The sequence below is a fragment of the Schistocerca nitens genome, chromosome 8, assembly GCF_023898315.1.
Source record: "Schistocerca nitens isolate TAMUIC-IGC-003100 chromosome 8, iqSchNite1.1, whole genome shotgun sequence".
Classification (NCBI taxonomy): domain Eukaryota; kingdom Metazoa; phylum Arthropoda; class Insecta; order Orthoptera; family Acrididae; genus Schistocerca; species Schistocerca nitens.
Window position 1 is genome coordinate 284,947,854 of NC_064621.1, and position 12,363 is coordinate 284,960,216.

Genomic DNA, 12,363 nt, shown 5'->3' on the forward strand with positions numbered 1-12,363 from the left:
AGATTTATCAGCTCATCATAACTATAAAATGATTAATAAAATGTTGTCATTATTTTTGTAAACTTAAATACGCTACTATTCTCACTCGTACTCCCTCAATTATTAGCTGTTTTTATTTTATTGTAGTGATACATGGGCACACCAGCAATTCAAGGTTGAATTTTATTAAATGAGTTAATTTGATTATTAATTTGAGTGCTGAAAGGGACCGCAGACATAGGCAACAAAAGTGCCGTGAGTAAATTCACTAATTTCATATATAAAAATTGAAGGTGTAACTCACGAAGTGAAGGTTATTGAGAATATAATACGTTTATTTATGTAAAGATAATAACATTTAACATAACTCGGACATATATTTATGGTCAAAGCAAGCGACGGCTGCACATTCTTTCTGACATCAGGTCTATCGTGACTGGTTTAAAAAACAGTTCATTAAGTTCATATTAAATTACGTAGCCACTATTGGGTCAGTAGTGATCATAGTAAAGTTAAAAACTTCTTTAATTCTGTTCAGTCTCAATCAGGATACAAAATTTCCACAAATTCTGTGTATCAAGCCATATGCCTTTACCACATGTATTACTGTGATTTTTGACGCAGCAACGAGGCGAGTATCGCTAATTTTCTCTCGCGGCAATCTATGACGTCCAACATCGGTTGAAAATACTTCTAGGTATTTAGTACAAGAAAAACGGAAGACAAAGTCAGATAAGTCAGATGAACCGTATGTACTGATCAGCCAGAGCATTATGACCATATACGTAAAAGCCGGTATGTCTACCTTTGGCACGGATAACAACGGCGAGGCGTCGTGGCGTGGAAGTAATAAGACCTTGTCAGGTCGCCGGAGGGAGTTGGCGCCACATGTGCACACACAAGTCAGTAAATTTTGGGGAGGGGGGCGCTGAGCGCTGTCGCCACTTTCAATCACATCCCAGATGTTTTCGAACGTGTTCATATCTGGCGAGTTGTGGACCGGGACATTAATTGGAACTCGACACTGTGTTGCTCGAACCACTCCATTACACTCCTGGCCATGTGACATGACGCATTATCTTGTTGAAACATGCCACTGCTGTCGGGAAACAGGATCGCCATGAAGGGGTGTAAGTGGTCTGAAACCAGTGTACGATACTCCTTGGCCGTCAAGGAGCGTTGTACGAGATCCACTGGACCTTTGGATGCCCATGTGAATGTTCTCCGGAGCATAAAGGAACCACCGGCAACTTGTCTCCGTCACGTAGAAAAGGTGTCAACGAGCTATACCCCTGGAAGATGACGGCTTCGCGCACTCTCATCGCTATGATACAGAAGATATCCGGACTAAGCAGACCATGCAACGCTCTCCCATTGCGCCAACCACCAGTGCCGATGGTTACGTGCCCATTTCAGTCATAGTCACGGACGTCGTGGTGTTAACATTAGCACATGCATGGGTCATCGGCTTCGGGATCCCGTCGTTAGGAGTGTTCGGTGCGCTGTGTGCTCAGACATACTTGTACTCTGCCAAGCATTGACGTCTGATGTTAGTTCCGCCACATTTCGCTGCCTGTCCTGTTTTACCAGGCTGATCAGTGTCACTAGCATCGATACTGTGTTTACACCTGCGATTCACATTGTTGTGCAATCGATGTAGAATGTGCGCCAATCCGTTATTTGGATGTTTGCACACTTTTATAATACTGATAATGAAGTTATAAACGTGAGCGATCATCTGTCGATGATTGTCTTAGTACACATCACGACTCTTTGATCTTTGAAATGCCGTTTGTGAGGAACCATGAGGTGCCATGCAGGTTAGACAGTCACATGCGACTAGGGACAGAGAGGATAGACTTTCTGAAGCTCAGCCGTGCACAACTGTATACCCACGTCTTGTGCCATAGGTGATGAAATGCGTTTTTCTGCAACAACACAAATATCAACAAGTACAAGGTGACGACATCTGGAGGACGACGGATATAATAAATTTACATGAGACGGAAAAGATTCTGTACATAAATCAGCATGGGTTTAGAAAGCATCCCTCGTGCATATCTCAGCTTGCCTTTTTCTCACATAATATCCTACAAGCCATGGCTGGAGGGCAACATAAAAACTGGTTACTGTAAAGTAGAGGAAGTTAAGGAATTCTGCTACCTCGAAAGCAAAACACATGACGGGTGAAGCAAGGAGGGCATAAAAAGCAGACTACCACAGACAATGAAAGCATTCATGGCCAAAAAAAGTGGACTAGCATCAAACATCAATCTTAAACTTAGATAGAAATTTCTAGTATGTACGTTTGGAACAAAGCAGTGTATGTAATTGAAGAACTGTAATAAAATAGGAAATAAGAAAATCGAGGGGTCTGACATGAGATGCTACAGAAAAAAATTGAAAATTAGGTGGACTGATGAGAAACGACTAGATTCTTCGCAAAATCGGCGAAGAAAGGAACAACACGACAAGAGGAAGGTAGAGGACGATAGGACATGTATAACGACACCAGGGAATAACTTCCAAGTTACTAGAGTGCACCGTAGAGCGTAAAAACGTCAGGGGAAGACAGAGATTGCAATACATCCAACAAATAGTTGAATATGGCAGATAATAGTCTGTTCTGTTTCTAAATCTGGTGACGTACGGACAGAAAGTAGTAGTTTTTTGTAAGATAAAATGTTAGTTTGCGCTTGATCTATCACACCTGTGACGTGTACGATAATGGATCAAATTGTTTTAAATGGAATAATCAAATATTTACTCTGTGTTTTAGTATATTACTAAACGTGTAATTATTAGAGCATTACTTGCTTTTGATAGCAGGCAGATGCAGAATCACATTTGATCACCGTGTTTAAGATTTTCCGTACTTTCTCTTGAACTGTCAAAAGAATGTTCGCATGTTTCCCTAAAATAGATTGCTTCCCCTATCATATTTCTTCCCTGAACTTTCTCTAATTGACCAAGTGATTTTTCTCTAATGATTTCGATGCCGACAGGACTTCAAGCTAAAATTATCCTTCCTTTTTCCTTTAGTAGCTTATAGGAATGCCAGTGACACAAATCTGTGACTATCTTGTGTATTTCCTTTGTTTTGGTCGACGCTTAATACTATACAGACATGTCAGTTATAGTAGCTATATCGTATACATAAAGTGTATTAACTGAACAAAGCCACTGTTTGAATAACACAAGATGTACCTGTTGTTACATTCACTCGCGAAAAAAAAACTAATTTTTTTCATTCTTCCTCCAGTTATTTGGGGTCGGTTACATACCTTTTCCGCAAAATGGGTTTTAAATTCTAAGGTGTTTTATCTGCTTAATTGAAAACAAAGCTTATTTGATTTACAGAATGAAATTTTCACTGTAGAACGAAGTGCAGATTGTAATGTAGATTGACCACAGTAGATTGGGGCAGGAATCCGGATTTTCCATTTCGCAATCTGGGATATCTGAGAAATATTCTTTAGAGCTTAGTTCAGTATACTTCAGAATTCTTGAACAATAGTGCTACCCCAAGTAACTCTAAACCATTTCCGTAGGCAGATTCTATACAGATTAAGGCATGAGATAGTGCACGTGCTCAGCTACCCGACAGTAACGGGAAAAAGTTGTCTGATGTGTAGATTTGACGAATGAAGTGATGCTATTAATGTCCTAAGGGTCTGTTTCTTAAAGTAGAAGAAATGACCGGGTTTGAAAAGCTGTGTTAGTACAATTTGTTAACATCATACGCCTCCACAAAAGAATAGAAGCATTCCTGTTTTGTATATGTAAGTAGTTTCAGCAAAGGCCGCTGCTGCATAGAGACTCCTTCATCCTTAGGTGGTTGATAAACAGAGGGAATTAAATGTAAGGACTATAACTGACTTCTTAACGTTGAAAGAGGGTTGCGATGCGGTGTATTATATTCTTATGAAAAACGTGAGAGCTGTATTTGTAGCATATCCGTTTAGCGTAGAACAAATCCGTGTTCTCCAATATATTACCTGATCGAAACATGTGTTTCTCTTTACTGCCGGCCGGAGTGGCCGAGCGGTTCTAGGCGCTTCAGGCTGGGACCGCGCAACTGCTACGGTCGCAGGTTCGAATCGTGCCTCAGGCATGGATGTGTGTGATATCTTTAGGTTAGTTAGGCTTAAGGAGTTCTAAGTTCTAGGGGACTGGTGACCTCAGATGTTAAGTCCCATAGTGCTCAGAGCCATTTTAACCATTTCCCTTTACTAGATCATCTAGCATGACAAAGATGAAGAACGCAAATGTGTGATACTTTTAGACGAGTTGAAAAAATGTTGTCCCAGCAAAGACAACCATACTGAACATTACTGGAAAAATAGTCAGTGAGAGGCTCCAGTGAGGCAGTTGTCGATATCCTAGAGGTAAAAATGCTTCAAAATCGTAAAGTGTAAATGTGAACGAGAAGACAGCGTAGTCCCTAAATACAGAATCGCGTGCACACTGGGACAAGACATCGATTTTAAAAACAATGACAATCCCTCTGATGTTGCTCGGATGTAATAGACTATTTCAGGAATAGATTCGTAGAGAATATAAAAGGTAACTCTTGAGCCCAATAACATCTCTTCATACAAAGAGGAATCGAAGACGGAAATGAAATTCTGGATTGAGGTACGCCAAACAGGTGTTCCAGAAACCAGCTGTTAACAGAGAAGGTCCGTACACGATAGCTGACCAATGAAACATAAGATGAAGGTTGAGCAAGCATTCTGTTCTACAGATGGAAGTAAACAGGCGAAGGTCGAGGAGAGTGTAAATTCTACAACGCATACTATCTTACACCTCTGTTGTGTGAATATATAAGCAGGCCATAAAGCTATTCTGAGGAAAACAGTATATTATTTTCACGCTGCTACTCTCCCACTGGATTCTTCAGCTTATATCCGTGGTTGGTTTGCTTGATTTTTGTCATCCGTATTAATATGACCTCGAAGTCAACTCAATAGTAGATAATAAATGCTAAAAAGCGTCGTATTCTACTGTGTCTACAGCCTGCGGCTCCTCTTTGTTTGTAAGTGATGAGGGCTTCACTCTTCCAGGTGTTCACTTGGGAAGCAAGCCAAGCCTGAATCTTAATTGCTTATATAGAAACCTACTGACGTCAAAGGTACAATCTCGTACCAACCGGAGAATAAAAAGAACGAGTTGTGGGCTACCGTTCATCCAACACAGCTTGTGGGAACTCTCGGCAATGTTTGTACCTAGTCTCGTAAGTCAGCTATTGTACAACCTGGATGCCAACTCGGTAGTTTAAATATGTTTCCGTTATCTTTTAATGTCCTGCCAGCGAGAAAGTGGTAGAAGCACACGCTCAACTAAATGTGGGGACATAATCACTTGTCTGACACTGGAAAACGTGAACCATGTTTACTACACTTCTACCTGTTAGAACTGAAACCCTTGACGAAATTTTGCCTTTTATCTGCTTACAATACAACAGGAAGAATATATGATTAAATTTATAGATGATTTGGAGCCTTTTTTTTTTTTGGTAATCATCAGGCTGGTTTGATACGGCCGCCATGAATTCCTCTCCTGTGGCAACCTTTTCATCTGAGAGTAGCGCTTGCAATCTAAAACATCAATTATTTGCTGGATGCATCCGAGTCTCTCTCTTCCCCTATAGTTTTTCTCACCTGGATATCTCTCCAGTACCATGGTGATCGGTCCCTGGTGCCTTAACACATCCTGTCTCTTCTTCTTGTCAGTGTTTTCCAGATGTACCTTTCTTGGCCGACTATGCGGCGGCGATCCTAATTCCCTATCAGTAAACGAATTTTCAGTATTCTTCAGTAGCACAAAATCTCAAATGCTTCTGTTCGCTTCCGGTTTTCCCACTGCCCACGATTCGTTCCCGTAGAATGCTGTACTGCAAACGTACATTCATAGAAATTTCTTCCTCACATTAGGGCCTGTGTTTCATACTACTAGCCTTTCCTTGGACAGGAATGTTGTTTTTGCCAGTGCTAGTCCGCTTATTTTAATTGAATAACCAACGAAGAACAACGTTCTACGAGTTGGAGCGTGAATGACAGAAGTTTGAACGTGGTAGGGAAGCTAAAAGACCTGAAAAGGAATATGTTAAACGCTAAGGATCAGTCTAGATATAGTGGAGGCAAGTGAAGTGAAATGGAAAGACGGCAAAGATTTCTGGTCAGATGACTATATGGTAATATCATCAGCAGCAGGAAATGGTATAAAGGGAGTAGGATTCGGTGTGAATAGGAAGCTAGGCCGAGAATGAGTTACTGTGAACAGTTGAGTGATAGGGATAATCTCATCAGAATCGACAGCTAACCTACTCCGACAACAGTTATGGTGTACGTGCCGCAGTCGCAAGCTGAAGATAAACAGATAGAGAAAGTATATGAGGATACTGAACGGATAATTCAGTCCGGAAAGGAAGATGTAAATCTGATGGTCATGGGGGATTGGAACGCGTTTATATTGGGAGCAGTAGAAGAACGGGTTGCGGGAAAATATGGGCTTGGTACTAGGAGTGAGAGAGGAGAAAGACTAATTTAGTTCTGCAGTATATTTCAGCTAGTAGTAGGGAATACTCTGTTCAAGAGTCATAGGAGGAGATGCACTCGAAAAAGATCGGGAGATACAGGAAGATTTCAGATATATTACATCATAGTTAGGCACAGGTTCCGAAATCAGATACTGGATTCTAACATATACCCAGGAACAGATGTAGACTCAGATCACAATTGATTAGTGATGAAGAGTAGGCTGAAATTTAACAGACTATTCATGAAGAATTAGTGAGCAAAGAAGCGGGAGATGGAAGTACTAAGGAATGACGAGATACGCTTGACGTTCTCTGAGGCTATAGATACTGCGATAAGCAACAGTTCGGTAGGTAGTTCAGATGAAGAGGAATGAACGTCTCCAAAAAGGGCAGTCACAGAAGTCCGAGAGAAAAACATAATTACAAAAAAATTAGCTGCAAAGAAACCATGAGATTGTTAATGGAAATAAGAGTAAAGAAGGCCCGCCGGTTTGGCCGTGCGGTCTAATGCACAGCTTTCCGTGCGGGAAGGAGCGCCTGGTCCCCGGCACGAATCCGCCCGTCGGATTTGTGTCGAGGTCCGGTGAAACGGCCAGTCTGTGGATGGTTTTTAGGTGGTTTTCCATCTGCCTCGGCGAATGCGGGCTGGTTTCCCTTATTCCGCCTCAGTTACACTATGTCGGCGATTGCTGCGCAAACAAGTTCTCCACGCACGCGTACACCACCATTACTCTACCACGCAAACATAGGGATTACACTCATCTGGTCTGAGACGTTCCCTGGGGGGGTCCACCGAGGGCCGAACCGCACAATAGCCCTGGGTTCGGTGTGGGTGGCGGAGGGGTGAAGTGGACTGCGGTAGTCGTCGTGGGGTTGCGGACCACTGCGGCTGCGGCGGAGACGGAGCCTCTCCGTCGTTTCTAGGTCCCTGGTTAACATACAGTACAACACTAAAGAAAATTCCACACATGTTCTTCATATTTGTCAGCCTGGAAGAAGTGTTCAACAGTGTAAAATGATCAAGTTCGAAATTCTAAGAAAAGTAGGTGTAAGCTGTAGGAAAAGATGTGTAATATACAACATGTACAAGATCGAAGCGGGAACAGTAAGAAACACGGCCAAGAAGTGCTCACATTGAAAGAGATGTAAAAAAGGCAGCAACATAAAAAATGGTGGACTTAGCAAGGAGGGTATAAAAACCAGATTTTTTTTTTCTTTTTGAGTTATATGTCTTCTGGCTGGTATAATGCGGACCACCACGAATTCATCTCCTGTGCCAACCTCGTCATCTAAGAGCAGCACTTGCAACCTACGTCCTCAATTATTTGCTGGATGTATTCCAATCCCTGTCTTCATTTATAGTTTTTACCCTCTACAGCTCCCTCTAGTATCATGGGCGTAATTCCATGACGTCGTAACACCCGTCCTACACTTCTGTCCCTGCTTCTTGCTAGTGTTTCCCATAAGTCCCTTTCCTTTCCTTGTCTGTGCTACTTGCTCCACAAGTCATGGGTTAGTTTCCTGCCTGGGTAACAGAATTCCTTAACTTCGTCTACTTTGTGATCACCAAGTTTCACTCTGTTCTCATTCCTGCTACTTCTCATTACTTTCGTCTTTCTTCGATTTACTCTCAGTGCAAATTCTGTACTCGTTAAACTGTTCATTCCATTTACCAGATCCGGTAATTCTTCTTCACTTTCACTGAGGATAACATTATCATCAGCGGATCTTAACTTTGATATTCTTTCACCTAGAATTTTAATTCCATTCGTCACCTTTAATTTATTTTCAATATTGTTTCTTTGAGGTATAGGATGAACAATAGGGGCGAAAGACTACATCCATACCTTACACGCTTTTTAACATGAGCACTTCTTCCAGTCTTATTGTTCCCTCATGTTTCCTGTATATGTTGTTTACTATCCATCTTTCGCTATAGCTTAATCCTATTTACCTCAAAATTTCGAACATCTTGCAACATTTTAGATTGTTGAGTGCTTTTTCCATGTCGAAAAATCCTATGAACGTATCTTCAGTTTTCTTTCGCCTTGCTCCGATTATCAACCGCAACGTTAGTGTTACCTATCTAGGCCACTGACCTTTCCTAAAGACGAAACTGATCGTCATCTAAAATATTCTCAATTATCTTTTCCATTCTACTGTATATTATTCTTGCCATCATCTTGGATGCGTGACCTGTTACGCTGATAGGGTGATATTTCTCGCACTTACCGGCTCTTGCAATCTTCGGAATTGTGTGGATGATTTTTTCTGGCCGAGCGGTTCTAGGCGCTTCAGTCTGGAACCGCGCGACCGTTATGGTCGCAGGTTCGAATCGTACCTCGGGCATGGATGTGTGTGATGTCCTTAGGTTAGTTAGGTTTAAGTAGTTCTAAGTTCTAGGGGACTGATGACCTCAGATTTTAAGTCCCATAGTGCTCAGAACCATTTGAACCATTTTTTAAATTTTTTTCCGAAAGTCAAATGGTATATCACCAACTGCTAAGTGACTTATATATATCTATATTCCTGAATCTCTCCGAATTTTTTTTGCACTTCCTCCTTTCGTCGATCAACTGAATTATTTCTTCTGTTACGCTTGGTTTATCTTTCCAACTTCAGTATTTGCTCTTTCTGGAGATGTCCATTCCTCTTCAACTGTAATGCCTACTAAGCTGGTTCATGCATCCATGATGACTGCTGTTCGTCGGCTACGAAGGCTGGAACTTGCAAGCCAGTACCGCCTGGACATCCACTGAGATGACCTTTCCAGAAGACTCGGACCGTTGACTGTGGGACCATCTGAAGGGTCAAGGCTGCAGGAGAGAGGGTTATGGACTGGGGAATGTTTTGTGACATTTCCTAGGTAATCTCGTCATTCTGGAAGCCACAAGGGATCAACACCAGTAAGAATCTGTCCTTGGGGGTTCATGTCCATCCTTACATGCAGTTTGTTTCTTTTTCCTCCTCACGAAGGCATTTACAAGCAGTGCAATTCCACACAACTCACTGTGTGCATGCGTGATTCGAAGAGCACTAGGATTGGTATACCGTACTTCGCTGGCTACCAGACTCCCCGGATTTAAACCCAATCGAGAATCTGTGGGTCGACCTCGATCGAGTTGTTCGCACCATGGATCCTTATCCCAGAAAGCTTGGCGGAGCTGGCCGCGGCACTTGAGTCGAAATGGCTCCACATCCCTGTCAGTACCTTCCAGAACCTCGCTGACACTTCCTACACGTCTCGCGGAGGTGTGCGCTACAAAATGTGTTTATTTGGGCTTTTGACAGGTGGTCACATTAATGTGCCCGACAGTGTGTAGTGAACAGAGCTGCGACATCTCGCAGAACAGTCGCTGTAACCTGGCTTAGGATCGAGTCGAGGGAAGCTTGCATGACATACTGATAAGCCATTACATGCTGTTTCGACTCAGTGCCAGAGTTCGTCAATCTTACTGGCTGGCGACTGGTGGTGTGCCAGTCTCTCGATTGATGTGCTTCCAATGGGCTACCGTGCTGGTTACAAGAGTAAAATTTTTTATATCGAGGTACTTATAAGTCAAGACAGCATGGAAACATGTACGTTATCATGGTGGAATATAACGCCAAAGAGACCTCGAGTATAGAGCGCTAACTGGTCACGGTGCCAGAAATGTAGTGGTTGCTGTCCAAGTAACAGGCTGAACCATAGTTGTGGACATTGCCATCGCATATCGTCACGCCTGATGCTAGCAAGGTATGAAGATGGCGAATGCCGTTTGGCAATGTTCGCCTCCAGACTGGGATATGTCCATCATGTTGGTATACACAGAACTAGGACTCGTCTCAAAAGACGAAATGCTGGCACTTTTATGTCCAGTGAGGCCATTTCGTATCACTGCTGCCGCATCAAGGGAACTCGTCACAATGGGAATGGCCGTCGTGCTTACAGTCTATGTCTAAATCTACATCTAGACACATATTCCGCCACCGTAAGGCGCATGGCGGAGGGTACCACGTACCACTACTAGTCATTTCCTTTCCTGTTCAACTTGCAAACAGAACGAGGCAAGCCGGCCGTGGTGGTCTCGCGGTTCTAGGCGCGCAGTCCGGAACCGTGTGACTGTTACGGTCGCAGGTTCGAATCCTGCCTCGGGCATGGATGTTTGTGATGTCCTTAGGTTAGTTAGGTTTAAGTAGTTCTAAGTTCTAGGGGACTAATGACCACAGCAGTTGAGTCCCATTGTGCTCAGAGCCATTTGAATTTTGAACGAGGCAAGAATGACTGTCTAAAAGCCTCCGTACGATACCTAACTTCTCACATCTTATCTTCGCGGTCCTTATGAGAAATGTAGGTCGGCTGCAGTAAATCGTTCTGCAGTAATCCTCAAATGCCGGTTCTATAAATTTTTGCAATAGCGCCTCGCGAAAAGAGCTTCGTCTTCCCTCCAGGGATTCCCATTTGAGTTCACGAAGCAGCACCGTAATACTTTCATGCTGATCAAACTTACCGGTAATAAATCTAGCGGCATGCCTCTAAAGTGCTTCGAAGTCTTCCTTTAATTCACCCTGGTGGGGTTCGCAAACACTCGAAAAGCACTCAAGCATGGGTCGTGTTGGCGTTCTATACTGTTTTACAGATCAGCTACAATGTCCCAAAATTCTTCCAGTAAAACGAAGTCGATTATTCCCCTTTCCTACAACCAAACTGACCTGTTAATTCCATTTCGTCTCGCTTTTTAGTGTTATGTCTAGATATTTAATCCATGTCATTGAATCAGGAAGCACCATACTAATGCTGTCTTCGAAGGTTACAGGATTGTTTTCCCCACTCATTCGCATTAACTTACATTTTTCTTCATTTAGAGCAAGGTACCGTTCATCACACCAACTATAAATTGTGTCATCTTGTATTCTCCTACAGTAACTCGACGACGAGATCTTCCTGTACACTGCAGCGTCATCAGAAAACCTCTCTGAACTCCTCTTCATGCTGTCCATCAGATCATTTACGTATGTAGAGAATAAGGGCTGTCCTACCACACTTCCCTAGGGCATTCCTGACGATAGCCTTGTCTCTGATAAACAGTCGCCGTCGAGGAGAACGTACTGGGTTCCTGTTACTTAAGAAGTCTCCGAGGCACTCACATATCTGGGAACCTAATCTGTATGCTCGAACCTTCGTCAGCAGTGTGCAGTGGGGCACCGCGTCAAACACATTCCGGAAATCTGAGAATATGGAATCTCATTTCTGCTACTCCTCATTATTTTCATTTTTCTTCAGTTTATTCTCAATTCATATTACTTACTCGTTAGACTGTTCATTCCATTCGAAGCGCCCTGTAAGTCTTCTTTACATTCACTGGGGGGGGGGGGGGGTACGCATTGTTTATTACTCGCAATTCCCTATGGATTTCTGCAATTTTTTTCAGAATTTCGAACATATTGCACAGTTTTGCATTGTAGAATGCATCTTCCATGTCAAATAAACATATGAACATGTCGTTATGTTTCTTACGTCTGGCTTCAATAATCAAGCGCAATGTCAGGACTGTCTCTCTGGTGCCTTTACCTCTACAAAACTCGAACTGATATGTCGTCTAACAGATACTCAGTTTTCTTCTTCGTTCATCTGCATATTATTCTTGTCAGAAATTATGATGCATGAGATCTTAAGCTGACTGTGCCAAAGTTCTCGCACTTATTTGCCCACGATATCTTTGGTTATGTGTTGGTGCTATCTTTCCCAAGATGTGATGATATATATCTAGTTTAATAGACTTTACATAAAAATCTCAATACTCATTTCCCCCATCGATTTTAGAAATTCAGGAGGAATGTTACTTATTCTTTCTGCCTTATTT